Raw genomic sequence first — 19,601 nt, 5'->3', positions numbered from 1 at the left:
GGAAAAAGGAGCACAAGAGGTTTGTAGTGCTGTTTTCAGCTAGTCAAATTCCATAGACTTACCTTATTCACGAATAGACTAGACTAGACTAGACTAGACTAGACTAGAATAGAATGAACCAGGTTGGAAAAGACCTTTGAGATCATCAAGTCCAACCTATCATCCAACACTATCTAATCAACTAAACCATGGCACCAAGCACCCCATCAAGTCTCACCTCTAGTGATGGTGACTCCACCACCTCCCTGGGCAGCACATTCCAGTAGCCAATAACTCTTTCTATGAAGAACTTCTTCCTAATATCCAGCCTACACCTCCCCCAGTGCAGCTTGACACTGTGTTCTCTTGTTCTGGTGCTGGTTGCCTGGAAGAAGAGACCAACCCCCACCTGTCTACAACCTCCCTTCAGGTAGTTGTAGACAGCAATAAGGTCTCCCCTGAGCCTCCTCTTCTCCAGGCTAAGCAGCCCCAGCTCCCTCAGCCTCTCCTCATAGGGCTTGTGCTCCAACCCCCTCTCCAGCCTCGTTGCCCTTCTCTGGACACACTCCAGCAAGCAAACATCTTTCCTAAACTGGACACAGGACTCAAGGTGTGATATGTAGTTCACATGACTCAGGCAAAAATTACTTGTCCCTTGGTTTCATATTTTTACATACCTGTGTAAGAATTGTATCCCCTGTAATCCGCTGTCACTATGTAGTAAAAATCTTTTATACAAATGCCTCAATATTTTCACATTAAAAAAAAAAACAAAAACATTTCTTCTTCATATATTTACAAAGCAAATTTTCTGTTTGAAAGCAGCCAATACCTCACAACTGCATTTCCATTTAATCAATTTAATTATCATTCATTTGCCTCACCCAGGAAACATTTTAAGGCAATTTTCCACTCTAATCATTTCAGCTAAAAGCTACAGTAGCAGCTTTAGATTTTGAAGACTGACAAACCTTATCCTGTAAGTTTTATTTTGAAACAAGTCACACAGCCATTATGAAGCCCCTATAATGAGAATACCAGGTCCTCTAACTGGGTATATGCAAACCTTGGAGTTTAGAACAGTGCCCTTCATGGGAAGCGTCAAGTCAACCTGTCCTAAAGATGTTACTGCCACAAACAGCTCAGAACTGCTGTACTAAAACTCTCTTTTTACATCTGATACTCCCTTTTATACATTCTGATATGTTTTTGTGATCAGAAGGATCGGTAAAATAAAAGGCATTTATTTAGGAGGTTATTGTTCTGGCTTCAGGAGAAAGAAGCTGAAAAACTGTAGAGGGAGTAATGTAAATCTTGATGCATTGATACATTTATGTTAGAGATTCAATCATACATCCTATGAGATTCTATATGTTTATATCTCACACATCAGAAGGAATAAGCATTAACTTCCACCTACTGCCTTCTGCTAGCAGAAACTAACCAAAGTCTTGGCAGTTCCTAACCAGGACCTGTCCTTGGTTGTTGTCAGTAAGGAGCATGGGCATAGTACAGAGTCATAGAATGTCCTGCACTGTGTTTGGGGTTCATGCAGTATGAAGTCCATTAAAAGAAGAAGAAAAAAATAACGTCTGCATAGGGCTTTCTGCAGGGTTAAAGCTTGGTATGGTCCAGATCTGACAAAAAGCAGGATGCTCTTTGAATAGCTAGCATATTCCTGGTAGCATGGACAAGAGGTTTTCATTTGCATTGAACTTGTCAGATGGCTTTAAACTTACATAAAGCAGAAGATTAGGGAGAGAATGACTTCTCTAATCCCATCCCGCTCACTCTCCACAAAGAGCAGTTGCCTAATGTGCAATGTCTTTAGTTATTATTAGTCTTTGACCCAAGGGATATTCTGTGAAAAGGCTGGAGCAATTTAGTTTAAAGTCCTCTTGAGGCTAAAGGTAGATAAATTTGGCAATCAATCTGACAGACATTTTTGGAACCATCTTTTAGGGCAATCACTATCACGAGCTACTCACTGAGGCTGCCTGAGAAGTAGGAACAGTGAATATGGAAACACCAGTCTACTTATTTCTATCTAGTTGCCCAGTATTCACTCTTCCTCAGTTCCCAATGTACCTAAGGTATGGCTTGAGCTATCTTTGCTATAGATGTTTTGCAGCACCAGAGAGAAAGAACATTGTCATCCTGGTTAGCCATAGTCAACGAACTGTTTTAACTGAGGCATATAGATATAGGAAATTACAAACCTACAACAAAGCAAGAGCTATGTTCTGTGAAGCAGAACCAACAACACTCTGTGAAGGATCAGATTCAAATATTTGTGCACCTACTGAACGATGTAATCTGTGTGATACAGTGATATAATCAAGCTGGGGAAGGCAACTCTTGTTTATACCACAGACTCACAACTGCAGACTCAGCTTCTTTGAAGGACACTGATACATGTGAATTTTTTTAGTATTGCAACTCCAGTAACCAGAAACCAATGAAATAAGAGTGTTTAAACATAAAAAGATAGTAGCAAAAGAGTGGAGTTCTTTGGATCTCTGCTGCTTTTTAATGTATTAAAAGAACATTTCCATCCAGCACATGAATTAAGGATAACAGTATAAGCAGCAGATAGCCTGTCTGACACAAGTTGAGTGTTTTGAAGCTTGTGTCCTGTTGACTCATTCTGAATCATATCAGGACAAATACTTCCACACTGAGAAGCTATTTACTGGCCTGGTTCCTATTTCTGAAAGCTTATCACACTAGTTTGATGTTGCATTAGACCTATCTGTACATTTGTCACTCAATTATTATCTATTTCCCCAGGAAAAAAAAAAATAATCAATGTTTTCACTTGACCAATGAACATCATTGTGCATTAATATTCTTATGTTCTCTAGAAACAGGAGCTAGGCTGGACACAAGAAATTGTGTCACTCTCCATCCTTGTTTACTATAGCAAAATAAAACCAAACATAATAGTATCATAGTATCAGTCAGGGTTGGAAGGCACCACAAGAATCATGTAGTTCCAACCCCCCTGCCATGGGCAGGGACACCCCACACTAGATCAGCCTGGCCAGAGCCTCATCCTGCCTGGTCTTAAACACCTCCAGGGACAGCGCCCCAACCACCTCCCTGGACAACCCATTCCAGGGCGGGTTGTTGAAGTTTGAATGGCTTTCTTTTCCTGTGTACACACTTTTCTCAGACTTCCAGAAGTCTAAGTTTTGGATTTCAATTACTAAGGAAGACAATCTGTCCCAAGCCTGAATCATACCCCCAGAAGGTAACCACACCCTAATTTAGAAATGTGAATCACAGAGTTGATGTTCTGGGTGTCCTTTATTTCTGTTGGAGACCGAACCAAACCCCAGTAGACACTTGAAAACTCTCAAGCCGTAGCAAGGTCCCTGGCTGTCCCAAAAAATTCAACTGTTGCATGAAACAATATATTGTATATTTCAAAACCGCTCTGTAAATTTAATGCCCACCCTCTCTTCTTTGTTCTTGACCACTTGTATTGCGATTTGAGCTCATCCAATAAAAATGGCTGCAAACATGCTTCTCCACAGTTCATTTCACGCCCTACTTTACGTCAAGTTGTTCTCTAATCTAATTTACATTATTCTGAAATCACAAACCGATCATAATTGCCTTTTAATGGAAATACAGGCTCTTATAAGGAGAACTTCAGGTGCTCCAGTGAAAACCTACTGCAACAGACCATCCCAAATAAGATCATAGATCTTTTACTCTGACATTCCACTCATGGTTCTGCCCTTACCTTTAACGCCTCTTTATTTGAACAACAACTGCAGAAGGTTTGACTATGGTCTAAAGTTATGTCAGGGTCTGTTCTGCCTGCCTCTGTGCCACTGCATGAGTCCCAGGTGTGCTCTCCATTCACAGGGGGCTGAGACACTCCATGGCACAGGAGAGGGCTCACAGAAGTGGCATCACTCTGCAGAAGGACCCACTGGCACCAGTGCATCTTGGCACTTGGAGTCCAAAGGGCTCAGCTACATAGCTCCTGGCTGAATCTCTGCTGTGGAACAAGCACTGCCACATGGACTTGCAGCAGAGGTGTTGGCTATTGGAGTGTGCTGCCCAGGGGGGTGGTGGAGTCCCCATCCCTGGAGGTGTTCGGGAGGGGATTGGATGTGGCACTTGGAGCCATGGTTTAGTTGGTCCTGAGGTGTTGGGTGATAGGTTGGACTTGGTGATGTCTGAGGTCTTTTCCAACCTTATTGATTCTATGATCCTATGATTCTATGATTCTATGATTTTATGTATTTTTCTAGGAAATATTAAATGAAAATATTTATGTACATTCAATAATTACACTGCATTTTAAAATCTGGGACCAAAATATAACTGTTTCAGAATATTTGGGGAGAGACTGCTTCTGAAATTTAGAGAATAGCTGAATTATTCATTAGTTGTTTCAGCATGAATAATAACCAGAAGCATGAGCCTGTCTTCCACATAAATGGATAGCAGGTTACTACCTATCAGTGTTTCTATAATTGGAGAGAGAGTTCAAAACACGAGTAGCTCATGGATCAAAATACTTTGCTTCCAAATTGCTGCTGAATCAGACAACTTTTTTCCTTTTAATTATTCAGGTCTATGAGGTGTGAAGACTTTGCCCAGCAAGCCTTTATGCTAACATTCTCAACTGTCCTGAAATCTGTTTCTGAAAGAATTTTGTTGTTACATGGAGTTCTGGATAATGCTCATATAATTCTGGGTTTGGTTTTTTTTTGACACAGGGAATGTCCTTGAGATTGAAAAGAAAAGAAAATATTGCTCTCCTATATCCCTCTGTCAGTATAATAATTAATTGATGATATTAAAGGTTAGCACCTTGGAAGCTTCAAAGGTGAAGAAAATGGGTACAAACTTTTGCTCTTGGGCCATAGCTCATCTGTGATACTTAAAGCAATCAGATATTGTAAAAACCAGGGATTTAGCAGCATCTTTATTAAAGTCAGACACTTATCTGGGTAATGAGTTGAGATTAGGGGTCTTTACATTTTGTAATACAAAGTACCCACTCAGCTGAGAACTAAGAAGAGGTTTCTCTTAAAGAAGGCAAATTTATAATTGCCTGTAACAGGTTTTCACAGTATCACAACTTCAAAAATTCTTTCATGTTTTGACCAGGATACTGACATCTTGTAGGTAATGAAAGAACCTTGCTTTTTATGATTGCTAAAATAACTAACCAGCACCAGAACAAGAGGACACAGTCTCAAGCTGTGCCAGGGGAGGTTTAGGCTGGATGTTAGGAAGAAATCCTTCATAGAGAGAGTGATTGCCCATTGGAATGGGCTGCCCAGGGAGGTGGTGGAGTGGCCATCACTGGAGGTGTTTGGGAGGAGACTTGATGGGGTGCTTGGTGCCATAGTTTAGTTGATTAGATAGTGTTGGATGATAGGTTGGACACAATGATCTTGAAGGTCTCTTCCACCCTGGTTTATTCTATTCTATTCTGATCTACTCTATTCCATTCTAAAATCAGTGAAAGAATTGATGGGTGAACTGAATTCATTGCTAACTGAATGAATTAGCCCTCAGTTAGAGAATCTGATTTACCTTCCGCCCAGAGAGATATTGTTTTAGTTCACTATGTAACAATTGTGTGATCTGAGAATTCAGAATTAATGACATTTAATGCCAACACTTTTAATTCCTGTAGCTAATACCATCACTATCTTACTTTCCCTCTGCAAACTAGGTGTCTTCAGTTCTTTCCATATGGAAGTCACTTAATGCCACTGGTATATTCCACTCTGACCCCAGCCTGTAGCTCTGCATGGGGTTGCCGTGGCTAAAATGCAGCGCTTGGCACTTGGACTTGTTAAATGCCATTCCATTGGACTCTGCCCATCTGTCCAGTCGGTCGAGGTCCCTCTGCAGAGCCCTTCTATCCTCTAACTGACCAGCATCTGCTCCTAACTTGGTGTCATCTGCAAATTTGTAGATAGGTAGCAAATTTGCTGCCTAACTAGCCAAGCTGCCAGTCATACCATGGTAATTGAAATACAGCTTTTCTTGTTCACACTCATGTACATCATATCTCTAAGGTGTAAACTGTGTATCTCTCCATTAGGCTTTCCATCAAAACTTCTAATTTAAGCAGCAAATAGAAGATAATCTATGACTACTGAAAAACAAAACAAACAAAAACCAAACAAACAAAAACCCCAACAAACTGGTAGAAGATCGTTTCCATTGCTCCTTGGGAAATGCTAATCAGAAGCACGCCTTACATCACCTAGTGTCCTGCCAGGAGCACAGCTGTAGGTGCTGAAGTTTTACATATATATTTGTAATGCTCAGCTGTCATTGTGTAACCAGGTCTGCAGTGGATTTCTAAAGCAAACTTCTTTTCTGTTCTTCCAGATATTTCTAGAGCCAATAGGACTTTCTTCTTGTGTGATTTATAGATAATAGCTCAACCCAAAGAAGAGTATAATAGTACCTAAACCACTTTGAAATAATGAGTCACTAGAGCCAAAACATTTGATGTGAAGCATTTCATTGTATAGAAAAAGTTACAGGGATATATTGGTATGGTAGGAACAGAAACATTCCATTTTCATCTCTACTATTTATGGTTTTCAGCCTAATTTTTAAAGTCCAACTAGTCGCTTTTGTATTACTATTGTGATAGCAATCAGTCAGTCACTATGTTACACTTCATACACTAGCAAGAATAAAACTATCTACTTTTCCTGGTTTTGGCTTATTAATATTAGTATTCCTTGTGAAAAGAAGGAAATTCAATTCAGGGTATTTTTTTAATCTTTTGCTTGCATGATTACAATCTGGAGCTGTGTTCAGCTGGCTTCAGGCTACAAGATAATCATGTCTAGATAGAGTAAGGTTCTTAAGGGACTTAGAATATGACATGAAGAATCTCTGCAGATAAAAAGCCAACATATTTGGCAAGAAAGATTGAAATTGCAAATCTTATTTGTGCTACATAGCATAGCTGCACACTTTAAATCTCAAATTATGTTTTTCAAATCTTTAACTCAATGAAGCAGTGAGATTCAGCAATGAATAACAAACCCAAGGAAAATACAATTGCTGATAAAATCATCAGGCAAATGAGGCTGACTCATTTGAGGATATGACATGTGCATTGTACCTCTTCACTGAGCAGTTTCTGGTACATTCCAATTACCTCCCCTACAGCTTTAAATTAAGAGTAGATTCTTTAGGAACTGTTAGGGTTTCTCATTGCTTGCATGTGAAGATGCAGTTACTTATCAAAGATGCAGCATCATATAAGCTAACATGCCAATATACATTGATAATTTTTTCAGTTTGCTCTGAAGCAAAGGGATAAGTGCCAGTTTCTCTATGCTGAAGTTTTGGCCAGGATTTTTTTGGGAAGCAAAGCTGAGTACAATTTTTCTCATATGACTGCACCATTCAGGCATATTTTTGCCACAAGAGATTTGTAGGATATATTTCACCTTGTATTTGTCTCATCTCAAATGTACTTAAGCTACCTTATGTAAAGGTAGTCTGCTTGGAGTTGTCATCTTGTGCTCCTTTGCTCACTGTTCATGCATAAATAGCCCTTCTCAACAATTCTTTTGGACACCAAGTTACAGTATCACAGTATCACCAAGGTTGGAAGAAACTTCAAAGATCATCGAGTCCAACCTGTCACCACAGACCTCATGACTAGACCATGGCACCAAGTGCCACATCCAATCCCCCCTTGAACACCTCCAGGGACAGTAACTCCACCACCTCCCTGGGAAGCCCATTCCAATGACAAACTACTCTCTCAGTGAAGAACTTTCTCCTCACCTCCAGCCTAAACTTCCCCTGGTGCAGCTTGAGACTGTGTCCTCTTGTTCTGGTGCTGATCGCTAGAGAGAAGAGACCAACCCCTTCCCAGCTACAACCACCTTTCAAGTAGTTGTAGAGAGCAATGAGGTCTCCCCTGAGCCTCCTCTTCTCCAGGCTCCCTCAGCCTCTCCTTGTATTCCTAGAAACAGCAGTAACTTAGGGTGGTTTTTTACCAGCTACATTTAGATTTGGTATGGCCTTTTGTTTTGTGTTTCAGTGTTCTGTGTGATGCTTAAAGACATGTTTCTCCTATGGCCTTTCTTTTCCACCTGTATGTCTAAAACTCTTGCCAGTCTTTACTCTTTCCTGTGTACTCTAGTATCTCTTTTTTGCACATGTAGTCTGATTCTGTTTGTGGCTATTGACAATGTTTCTGTTAAAATCATTCTTCCAGTCCCTTGCAGATTTTATCTTTGCATCTTCCTCCAGACTCCCCATTCTATTTTGTATCAGACATACCTGCTTGCCTCTAGTTTAAACCTACAAATTACCTCTCTTATACTAGCATTAGGCTGGATAGGAGTGTTACTAATTAGAATTTTCTGATAAGAGTTTCCTGAAAAATCCCAAAGTAATTTCACTAGCAGATCCCTTCTTAAAACCAGCTCTTGCTAAACATAAATCTTGAAAATGTTTGCTGAGCTGCATCTAAAGCCCTTCCTGAGGATTCATATAGATTTTTGTGTAGTAATTATTCTGTAACGTCTCTGGGAGAGGTATCTCTTTTTTCTCCCTCTGCATCTACATTTAAACAGCAGCTAGTTCAAGAATGTCCCAATCCCAGAGTAGCCTTCCTAGAAAGCAGCTTTGTAAAGAAATTCCTGGAAACTTCCACCAGTACCCAGCCAGCCACTGTGCTTTCCAAGCTCCTTTCCTCAATGTATGACAATACAAGGTTAGTAGCAGCAGAGCCAGTGACTGGTTGTCACATTATGTCAACTAGTACTCTAAAAAGAACAGAGTTTCCCATAAATAAATTTCTTTATTGTATAAATTGTACTATATGTAATCTCTGTCACTGAATTCAGTGATAAAGCTACAGTGATACCTTTGAATAATAACAAATTGCGAGCTGGAATACACGGTCTGAGCTCGGTTTTACCAATTTAAATTGCAGAGTAGCTCCTGTGATGTAGAATTTTAGTTTCTCTTAGTTCTAATCTGTAAAACTCAGAAGAAGCTCTGATGTCAGTTCGGGTTAACAAAAGCAATTGTATTTAAAATGTGAACTTAAAAGATACTAAACAAATCATATACTCAGCTTGTGATGTATCTAGAGAAATACAATAAAGTGAATTCCCAGCAGTGCATTTTAAAGTGTGATTTTGTTGCCTGACTGCAATTGTGAGTTACTAAACATCTATCTTGTTTGGAGACTTTATCTGGAACTTTGAATACAGTGAACATTTACAAGCTGATAGAATAAAATAATTCATTTATAAACATTTGAGCAAGCCACAGAGCTGATAGAACAGCCTTTAAATGTTCTACAATAGTAGATAAATTAGTCTTAATATTGTTTTCTGAAGCTTGCATTATCTTTCCTTTTGAAAAATAAATAGCTAAAAGCATTGTCCTCTGCTACCAGCAGTTGACAATTACGAAGAAAAGTCTTTGCTTTGGAACTTCAATACAATACTTCAACAGTTAAATAGGATTCTTTTAATATGATAGCATTTTGTGTTCATTATTCATGTGATATGTTTATTTAAAATAAGACGAAGGGAACAGGAAACTGCTTAATACTGTAAATGAAGCACGAGTGTTATTTACTCTGCCTGAATGCCTTATCTTTCCCCTGACAAGTTCATTAATGTGTGGGTTTCTGAAGGCAATGCTACACAGGGCCACTTAAAAAGATAGGACTTTCACTTTACTGGTTATTTTTTGGATCACTGGTATCTGCCCAAGATGCAAGAAACCATTTAAACCATTTAAACCATTTAAAATATTTTTTCAAAGCTCAGAAGAATAAATAACAACCTAACAACTGCATGGACTGTAAAAATGTTCAAAGTCTTGATGTTTTGTTCCAATAGTTGTTAAATGTTAGTGTTCCCATGATCATAAGTCAACCTGGCTCCAGAGATTGCTTGCGTTTGTTTTAGTAACAAGGTTATTACCTATGCTCAGATCACAAACTTTATAAATGAAGTTGCTGGGGAGATGAGAAAAAAAAATGTTCTCAAATCTTCTTGACACTTTCCTGTTCCTTGGTGTTAACTACCCTTGAGAAACTTAGCAATACATCTTTCAAATTCATGGCTATCAAAATAAATGACAAAACCCAACACTGTTCCACAAATTTGTTCCGTTCTTTAAAAGAACCCTCTATATTTAACAAAATACTTTGAACTTGGGGTTTATCATTCTGGTGCCTTCAAAAAAAAATCTGTTGTCAACAAAATTATTTCCACAAAACTGGTTGTTGCTAGATTGCCATAAAAGCTGCATCAAATTTTTGCTCTTAACTTAGTCCAAACCACCAACATGCTGCCACTTTGAAAATCACCCAGCTACTTCAATAAAATTCAGCACGTGATTGAGGCCTGTACTTATAGCAAGAGAAAAACACAGAAACTGGAAGCAGAAAGAAAACACAGGAAAATAAATTCCTCATGGATTAAAAGGTTGCTTACAGCTTCCAAGCCCATTTCTTGCTTGTGGAGATCACAGTATCACAGTATCACAGTTAGCTTAGCTTAGCAGTTAGCTTAGTTTCTTTTCCCATTTCCAGTTCAATACTATTTAGTTTCACAAATGAACATGCTGACCTATGAGGGGAAATATACAAGACAAATGCACTGATTTTGATTATAGTAGTTATTAAATCACCATCACTTCACCTGGAACAATCATGAGAGAACCAAGAAATAAATAATAGAGAAAAAAAGAGAAGATCTTCTTACATTAGAAGGAATAAGAAGTTACCAAGATTGCTTCTCCCAGAGAAAAATGCTTTAAAAATGCTTTTTAAAGAGGCCTAAAAAAGCAAACATTGCAGTTGAGAAAACTACTTTTAGTGTGACCAACTATCATTGATTAATACTGTTTGTAATTACTTTTCTGCTTATCTAGAGTGTCCCTGCTTTTAATGTTCGATCTTGCTCTCTCTGTTATCTACTCATAATATTCTAAGTTGTTTCATGTTTTTACTTAATCTTATCTGTAAATTTCAGCCCTTCAAAGACTTAGAGAGTATTGAATGAATTAAATTGTAGACCTTCCTGAAAATATTTCATTGTTATGTAGGATTTGCTAGGGAATTATGATCTCAAGCCCTGTAAAGAATTTTGGCATGCCAAAAATCCTCCTCTGGAGTTCTGGTACATTCTAGAGCAGGTACTGCTCTAATGGTGTCATTTGTGATATCTAGATTAAAAAATAATAATAATAATAAATCAGTAAATCTCTGGTAAAATGTTGTTAGTCTTATACAAGTAGTAAAGAATAACAAATTACTCTCTTAAAATTAATAATAAATTCCTGTCAGATCTGCTACCTGATTTTTCATTTGATTCTTCACCATGTAGTATTATAAGTGAATTTCAAAGAGATTTAATTTGCCTTGGCTGTAGAAAGCAATTAAATGCTGAAATATGTTAAAAACTTAGCTGTTGACTCGACAGAGGTTGTTTTGATTGAGTTCCTTATTTGCATTATTAAAGATGACTGGTAGATCTTTATATGTTAAATGAAGATATTTACTACAAGGAGAGTAAACAGATGTAGGCCAGCAAGAAGTTGCTAATATTGGGAAGAATAAGGAAATATTGTCACAGCGCTATGTGGGTTTTAGTGTTGGAGGAGATTTGAAGATCTTTAATGCAGATTTTTGCACAAAATTCAGTGAAGATTAAGAAATTCATTTATGACTGGATGCATATTTTGTATTATGGCTAACTGTGTGATCTCTAAACAGCTGTGAGACTTAGGGATGCCTCAGAAAACTCTCACATCTTCAAAAAGGAAAACTAGAAACTTCAGGGGCAAAGCAAGGTTACTTTCAAGTGAACCATACATTTTGCAGGGAATATTACCTTCCAATAGTTTGCTGCAGAAAAAGTTTCTCATTTCAAAACTGAGCCTGACCTGAGGAGATTTAATTTCTAGAGAGAGTATCTAAAATCTCCCAAAGCATCAAAACCAGCATTTTTATTTTTCTTTCTTCTGATTCATAGCTACAATTCATTGTGTCGTTGCAGAAATCATCTCTTCTTTTTTTCTTCTACACAAACCAGCACAGATTCCGCTGCTTTGCAGTTGAAAGTTTCCCTTATGTTAGTGTTGTGGTTTTATTTCTGATATAACAGCTCTGGAAGTTTTTCTGGTGTGATCCCTTCAAAGAGGCTGGAGCGGTTTCTCCCTGTGTTCTAGGGATGTTCATGCATTGCTTATCAAGAACAGCAAAGAAAGTGTGCTGATGTGTGGAGCCCCCAGATCCCAGTCCTTGAGCATCAGAGACCAGCAAAACGAAACTCTCTCACATGTGAGAAGAGCTAAGAATATTATGGCAGCGATCCTCTGTGCTTGAAAGGCAGACAGAAGGCCCAGCAGCAGGCTGTTTCAGGGTACCAGAGGTTGCAATGGAATAAGGTGAATGATGGAACAAAACTGGCACATGAATGAAAAGATTTGACCTCTGCTTTAGCCACTGGAAAAAAAAGAACTGAACAGTGCAACTTTGGCAGTTTGTCTTAGCTCCTGCTATTAACATGTCATGTGCAATGACCTTCCAATCCAAAGACATTTCATGTGTCTTTAGCACTTCTTCTTTTAAAAACTTTTGACACTTCAAGCATAGAGAATAGATTTACCTTCACAAGGCTTCCTGAAGCACAGCTATTTCCGAGCTATATGAACTCCCTTACCTTTGCACATATTGATAATTACAAGGCTCATCTCTATTAGAAGTTGCTATGGTTACAGCTGAACTGAAGACATGAATTGCACTGTGGTTGTTATTGATAAAATTGGATATTTATCAGAAAGAGCAGTTTCTGTTTCTCATAAACCAAAATAATTTCTCATTAAGAAGCATAATTTATAAATACAGCAGCTGTTTATGCATTGATTATCTAAGACTTCATCAATGTGCTTTAAATTAAAATACTTATTTGCTTTCTTCTTTTGCACCACTGAACTAATCTATGAGTAGCATGACTGATTAGTAGTAAAAGGAGACTATAATTTCAATCTGAATTGTTTTTTTAGGGGAAAACGTTTAGGAAATACAAGTGAGATTTCTCTGACCTTACTTTCTTCCCATTTGATATTGCCCTCCTAAAAGAATTTAGGCCCATAAACTCTGAAAGCTCTTAATAGTTATAGTCTGAAGATTGAGGTACAATAATAGCAGCACTTTATAGAATTGCCTCATGTATTTTCTGAGCTCCCTTATTATTTTCAAACATAACAGCAAAGTATTGGGTACAGGTAGCTTAGGGATTGCTGTAGTTTGCTGGTATTTGGCTTGCACATGCTTTTTACAGGAATTATTAAGCCAGTCTGTTTCTACATATGTCAAAAGACATCTTTCCCAAACTGGCTCCACAGACACTTGTTCTGACTTGGGAACAACCAAAGTCATGCTAGGCTTAGCATCTAATAGATGTTACCTCAGTCCATGAAGTCAATAAACAAGTGAATCAGATTTCTGTTGCACAGTTACTGTGAAAATCTTAGAAGCTTCACTCTGTCAGGCTTTCCATCACTGAGTTTTTTAAGGCCACAACCTTTTTTGAGTCAGAAGTTGTAATACATGTTATTTCTATGCATCAGTTTCCTACTTCCACAAGTACTTGGATCTGATTTTGGGCACTGTACTTCAAGAAAGATATGGGCTGATTAGACATGATGAGAGGCCTAGAAAACATTCCTGAAAGAAGGGGATTGAAAGAAGTGAGTCAGTTTAGGGAGAAAGTGTCTGAAGGGAGTCTCTGAATAGGCAAAATATTTCTGGAAAGAAAAAGGCAATAAATGTGACGAATTATTCATGCCACATTAGACTAGGAGTAGAAATTACAGACTGGAAGAGCAGAAGGGGAGATGTAGTTAGACATTCAGGAATAATTTCATTTATAAGTAGTCTGAACACCAAAGAATGGCTTAGTCTCTCTTGGAATTTGTGGAACCAGCACTACTTCAGTTCTTTATAAACAGATCAGATAGATATGTACTAGCAGTGGAACAGATGAAGTTTGTTGTGTCTTGAGCCAAACAAACATAAGGACAGAGAAAAGACCAGAATTCTTCAGTCAGGGGCAGGCAATGCTGTAAAGAAGATCCAATAACCTCAGCTAGAAAGGGAAGAAACCTTTGAAATGGAAGATGCTTTCTGAGAATGGTGCACTGTGGAGTCTCTGCCAGAAGAGGTAATTGATGCATTACTGTGTTGCTTGCTGTATTATTTTTTCCTCAATTTAAAAAGATTTTAAGTCTGATATTTTGAGGTAAAGTTGGGAGAGAAAGCCTCTTAGGAGGCAACAGGAGAGAAATACGTAGGCATCTGTCTTACTCACTTGGCCTGCTACATATGCATACCAACAATACCTTGGACTTTAATTACTGTTTTATTTTCCTTCTATCACTATTACAAGGACACTAATGTGAGCCCAAGTTAATTAGCTATAAGCAAAATCTAGAAGTGGCAAATTGTTTTAGAAAACAAGTCTGTTGTTATGCCAATGACATGAAGAATGGGAGACTAAATTGGATCCACATTTAGCACACTGCTAATCAAGTAAAAAAAAAAAGAATCTAGAGAGTGGTGAACTAGGAAAATATCTTTTGCCTATAAAACTCCTTCCTACACCCTTGAGCTATTCTGAGGAAAGTTAAAATTACAAATGCACTGGGAGTAGATGGGTGAGGTTACCAGGATAGTTAAATATAACTAGCCTGTTTAAATATAGCTCTATCAGCAAATGTTCAGCTGCACGTCTTCTAAATTGTCTTCTGTAGAATAACACTTCCAAAATTCTTTAAAGATAACACATCAACAGAGATAACTTTGACATAAAAACTCACAGGAGAACTGACAACCTAGCTTGAGTTTATGAACTGGCTTTTAGATTACACAGACATTTAAGGATCATTTAGAAGATCTTACCGGCAGTGATTTCACAATTCCGAGGACTACTTTTAAGACAAAGCATAATCACCAGTTAATATTTTTGTGTGAATTATCAGCAGTGATCTCAATTTAAAACCATATAATTTTCATTTCTGAAATGTCAGATGTTAACATGGCATCCCAGAGCCACTCCTAATCTTTGAGATTCCTGGACTAGGAAGATTGAGTCAACTAACTCAAAAAGGGTCTTGGACAGGCTTGAGCGGTGAGCCCAAGCCAGCCTCATGAAGTTCAACAAGGCCAAATACAAAGTCTTGCACCTGGGTTGGGGCAGTTCCAATCACAAATACCAGCTAGGTAAGGAATGGCTTGAGAGCAGTGTCCATGAGAAGGACTTGGGGGTGTCAGCTGATGAAAAACTAAACATGAGCTGGCAATGTGCACTTGCAGCCCAGAAGGCCAACTGTGTTCTGGGCTTTATCAAAAGAAGTGTGACAAGCAGGACAAGGGAGGTCATTCTGCCCCTCTTCTATGCTCTTGTAAGATTCCACCTGGAGAACTGCATCCAATTCTGGTGCCCCCAGCAAAAGAAGGACATTGAACTGTGGGAAAGGGTCCAGAGAAGGCACGTAAAGACGAGGGCTGGAAAACCTCCCCTATGCGGAGAATCTGAGAATATTTGGGGCTGTTCAGCCTGGAGAAAAGACTCCAGGGAGACCTTGTAGCAGCCTTCCAATACCTGAAGGGAGCCTAGAACACAGCCAGGAAAGGACTTTTTACAAGGAACAAATTGAAGCTTGAGGAGGGTAGATTTAGTCTGGACATTATGAAGAAATTCTTCACAGTAAGGGTGGTGAAACATTGGAACATGTAGCCCAGGAGGTTGTGGGTGCCCCCACCCCTCCCCTTTAGGGTCCCTTCCAACGTAAAACATTCTGTGAATCTATGAACTGCAGAATTATGAGCATCAGTGAAGCAGTGAGTAAGCATGTAATTTATAAACATACAAACAACTAGGGGCCTTTACATTAAACCTGCTTGAAAAGAGAAAGCCCTGCTTTGCCCTTACAAAGAAAGAACAATAATATTATCAACACAGAAGTCCTTCATTTGGAGATTATGAAGTACCAGGTAGATCTTGGGAAGGATTGGAATCACATATTTACAGACAAGGAAACTGAGGCATTAAACAGCTAAGGCAAGCTTTAATATCTAGAGGATTTGCTTACCTGAATATCACTTTCCCAACTTCAATTTAAACTGGTAAGCTAAAAATCAAAACCAGCATGTAACTCAGGGAGAAGGGAGGGACTTAAATTAGTAACATGCTGGAAGAACCTTAAAGTGAATTACAAGTATCAGCTATCCTGACCTGGATGAGAAGGCATTGTAACTACAGATATGCTACACTTGAGTGAAAGTGATTACGTTGCTGGCAGGACAGGGTAGAAGGTTATTAGGTGCTCCTCAGTGAACATGCATAACAGAAGGAGAAGCATATTTCTTTCTTCATGCCAACAAGATGTCTTGAAAAAAATAATGCTGAATGAACATCTAGGGTGTAGGGTATCTACAGCACTTGAGACAGGTTTGGTTTGTGTTTGGCAATCTATTTTCCAAAATTCAAACCAAAGTGGCACACAGCAGCTCAGTTTATCTACTTCTGCTAATTGAATCTGACAGAGCTTCAGCTGATGATATCAAGTTTATATATAGCTTTTTTAATTCTGAGAAATCTTCAAACAGATCACAAATGATGCACCAAAATCACACAAGTACATGCTGTCCTAAAAACACAAATGCTAAGTAGATGATTAACAGGATCTCAAGTTAACACCACTCTACATGTATTATATGCTTCCTGGAGCTTTGCTAGAATACAAATAATCCTCTCAGATAATCTTAAAAGTATCAGAACACTGCAAAATCAAATTCAGTGTTCTGAGATGTTTGAAGATGCTTCACAGTAAGCCTCAATTCTGTACCATCTTCCTCCTTAAAATGCAGTTCCTTGAACTAAGATTTATTCTACCCTTCAGAGAAATAGACTGTTGCAGAGTTTACAGTCATTAAAAAATGAGCTTTGTATTTTGTCTGAAACCCTATGGAGAAAGTTATTAAGTTGCCAGAAGAACCCAAAAACAAACCCAAAGACTCTTTCACAAGAAAAATATAAGCAGTAGTGCTCCTATGTATCTGACCATTCTGCAGTTATTATTGTGCCAAGCTATATCCACCTACACTAAACTCCTCACAGTGTTTTTAGAGCAATATTCTAAACCACTGTCAAATTCCTGAGCACAGCATTTGATGATTAGATACAGACACAGCTCAGCTATCACATTCAGTGACTATGGTTGGAGTATGTCACTTAGGAGAGCACCTAGTACCTCAGATAATAAAATATGCAAAAGGAAATCTAAGAAAAGAATAGAAATCTCAGTAGGGAGAACAGATAGCAAAGCATAAAAGCAGTTATTAGAATTGGAAAATAGTGCCAAAAAGTAAGATCTTTTTCTCTCTCACTTGGTTTTGTTTTAAAAAGACATTTATAGTTCATTTAGACTGTCAGTGCAAGGTTCCTAAAGACTGCAGAACAGTTAAGCTACGAGTAACTCAAGAAGACCCAGAATATTTTAAGTGTCTCTAGTTTTCAGTTGCTGTAACGTCAAAGCACATAGATTCTCTTTAAAGATGAAGCTCAACTGCCAAGCAAATCTAGACAGAAAAATACTACAAGACACTACATGAATCAGGAGCAGACTCCCCAGTACTCAAGTATAGGTTATGACACTTAGGCTGCATGTGGATACAGGGAGTCTATAGGAAGGATGCCTGATGCAACTGCTGGGTAGATCCTTCTCATGGTTTCTTTGCTGTACATGGGAGATTACAATTTCTTTTTACTAGAGAATCTCATGTAATTTGAAAACCAGTGTATTTTTCTGTATATTCAGTGTGACTAATGCTTTGATTTCTCTAGTATCACAGAATCAGTTACACGTTTCATTAATTTCTGGCTTAAATAATCAGCTTCTTCACAAAAACAATGCTTCTGCAACCTATAATGATCTTCCTTCCTGTAGCCATTTAAATAAAAATACAATGTTAATTATGTCAGCTTCAGTGCATTAACACCCCACCAAACCAAAGCAAGTTTAAAGGGATTGTTCTGTCAGTACAAAAGAACAGCTGGGATTTTTCTTTGTAACACATATGGCTTTTCAGGATGGTGCAGGCGTGTTCAGACAACGTGTTCATAAACACAGTAATAGGGGACTGTTTAAAAAGATGCGAGAATAATGCTTACAAATCTGGAAAAGCACTCCTAAGCAATTTTGTACAGTGTGTAATGGTAAACAGAAAACAGAATATGAGAATGTGCAGTGTCTTCCATCAACCAACAGAATAACCATAATAATGTGGGCAGGAAAGCGGGGAAGAGAAAACAGAGAAGGCCCCTATGGGGCAAAGCAGAGGTACTATGGACATCTACCAGCAAGGCTTTACATTAATATCTCTCTTTTCTTTCAGCTTCTCCTTCCAACCCCTATTTTTCCTGTGCTGTTTATCATTTAGTGACTGAAATAGTATTGTAAAACACACTAAAAAATTACGTGAACACGTGGGTTTAAAAAATGGCTAAAAGTACCACGGCAGCAGAGAGACAAACTTTTCGGTTTTCCTCCTTTTTCCTTTTTCATATGTGTTGACTCAATAATGAAACACATAAAGCTGGGTTTTGTAGCTATAGATTTTACCTTCTGCCATCCAATTCCCCAAATGCCATAAAGCAGTAGTTCAGTTTCAGATATGGATAGGGATCCATGGTATAGGATACAACATACAATGCGATCTATTTCGTTCATAGACTTCAGCCCCAGGCATGCTGATCATCACTTAAGCTTGTAAATATAAGCTTGTTCCAGACAAATACAATGAGCTGGTTGTGTGCTTAGGCACTTACTAGCAGTGGACCACATTCTGAAGATGGAAATTGAGAAACATCCCAGCACCTTCAGTTAGAAAACACCTGCACATCTTTTGAGTGCATATGCTGTAGGTTTGTACTTGGCATAGTTTTTGCACATTTGCAGAGAAATTTGATGAAGGAAGTGGGGAATAAGTTGCAGAAAAGGCATTAGGTAGCTTGAGATGTGACTGAAAAGTAACTGAACAGGTCATTAGCACTGAGACAGTATATTTAGCAGAGCTATTTAATCTTTCTCATGCTGAGTGCTCAGTGAGTGCAGAATGTGGAAAGCAGTAATGAATAATGATACATGTTCCCTGCTAACAAATTATCTAAGAGAACATTACACAAGAGATATTTCAATTGTAGCCAGTGACAGAAGTGTTTGTATCATCATTGTGCAAAAGACATGACTTCATTTCTCTGCTGGCTCTGTATGCCTTTCAGTTTTTGCCCTCTAAAAATCTGGGCTGGTAGAAGGATACTGCAGCCACCTTCTACAGAATAAGCTTCTATAGACTGGATCAAGGATTTACCAAGCAGTTTACCACGATGAAGAAATTTCCTTTCCAAAGTTCTTGACATATATTATTTCTTTAAAACTAGATGCATTTCATGTCTACTGTCAGGATCTAGCTACAGCACTTAATAGCCATAGCTGTGCTTAATAAATTAACTGTCCATAGAATCCAGACCCCTTAAAAGTTTAAAAAGCTCAAAGTTCATGGCAAA

The sequence above is a fragment of the Melanerpes formicivorus genome, unplaced genomic scaffold (genome assembly GCF_026170545.1).
Source record: "Melanerpes formicivorus ecotype bairdi unplaced genomic scaffold, bMelFor1.0.p_v2 SCAF_12, whole genome shotgun sequence".
Classification (NCBI taxonomy): domain Eukaryota; kingdom Metazoa; phylum Chordata; class Aves; order Piciformes; family Picidae; genus Melanerpes; species Melanerpes formicivorus.
The sequence above is the reverse complement of the archived record's forward strand: the minus strand, read 5'-3'. Positions refer to the sequence as shown.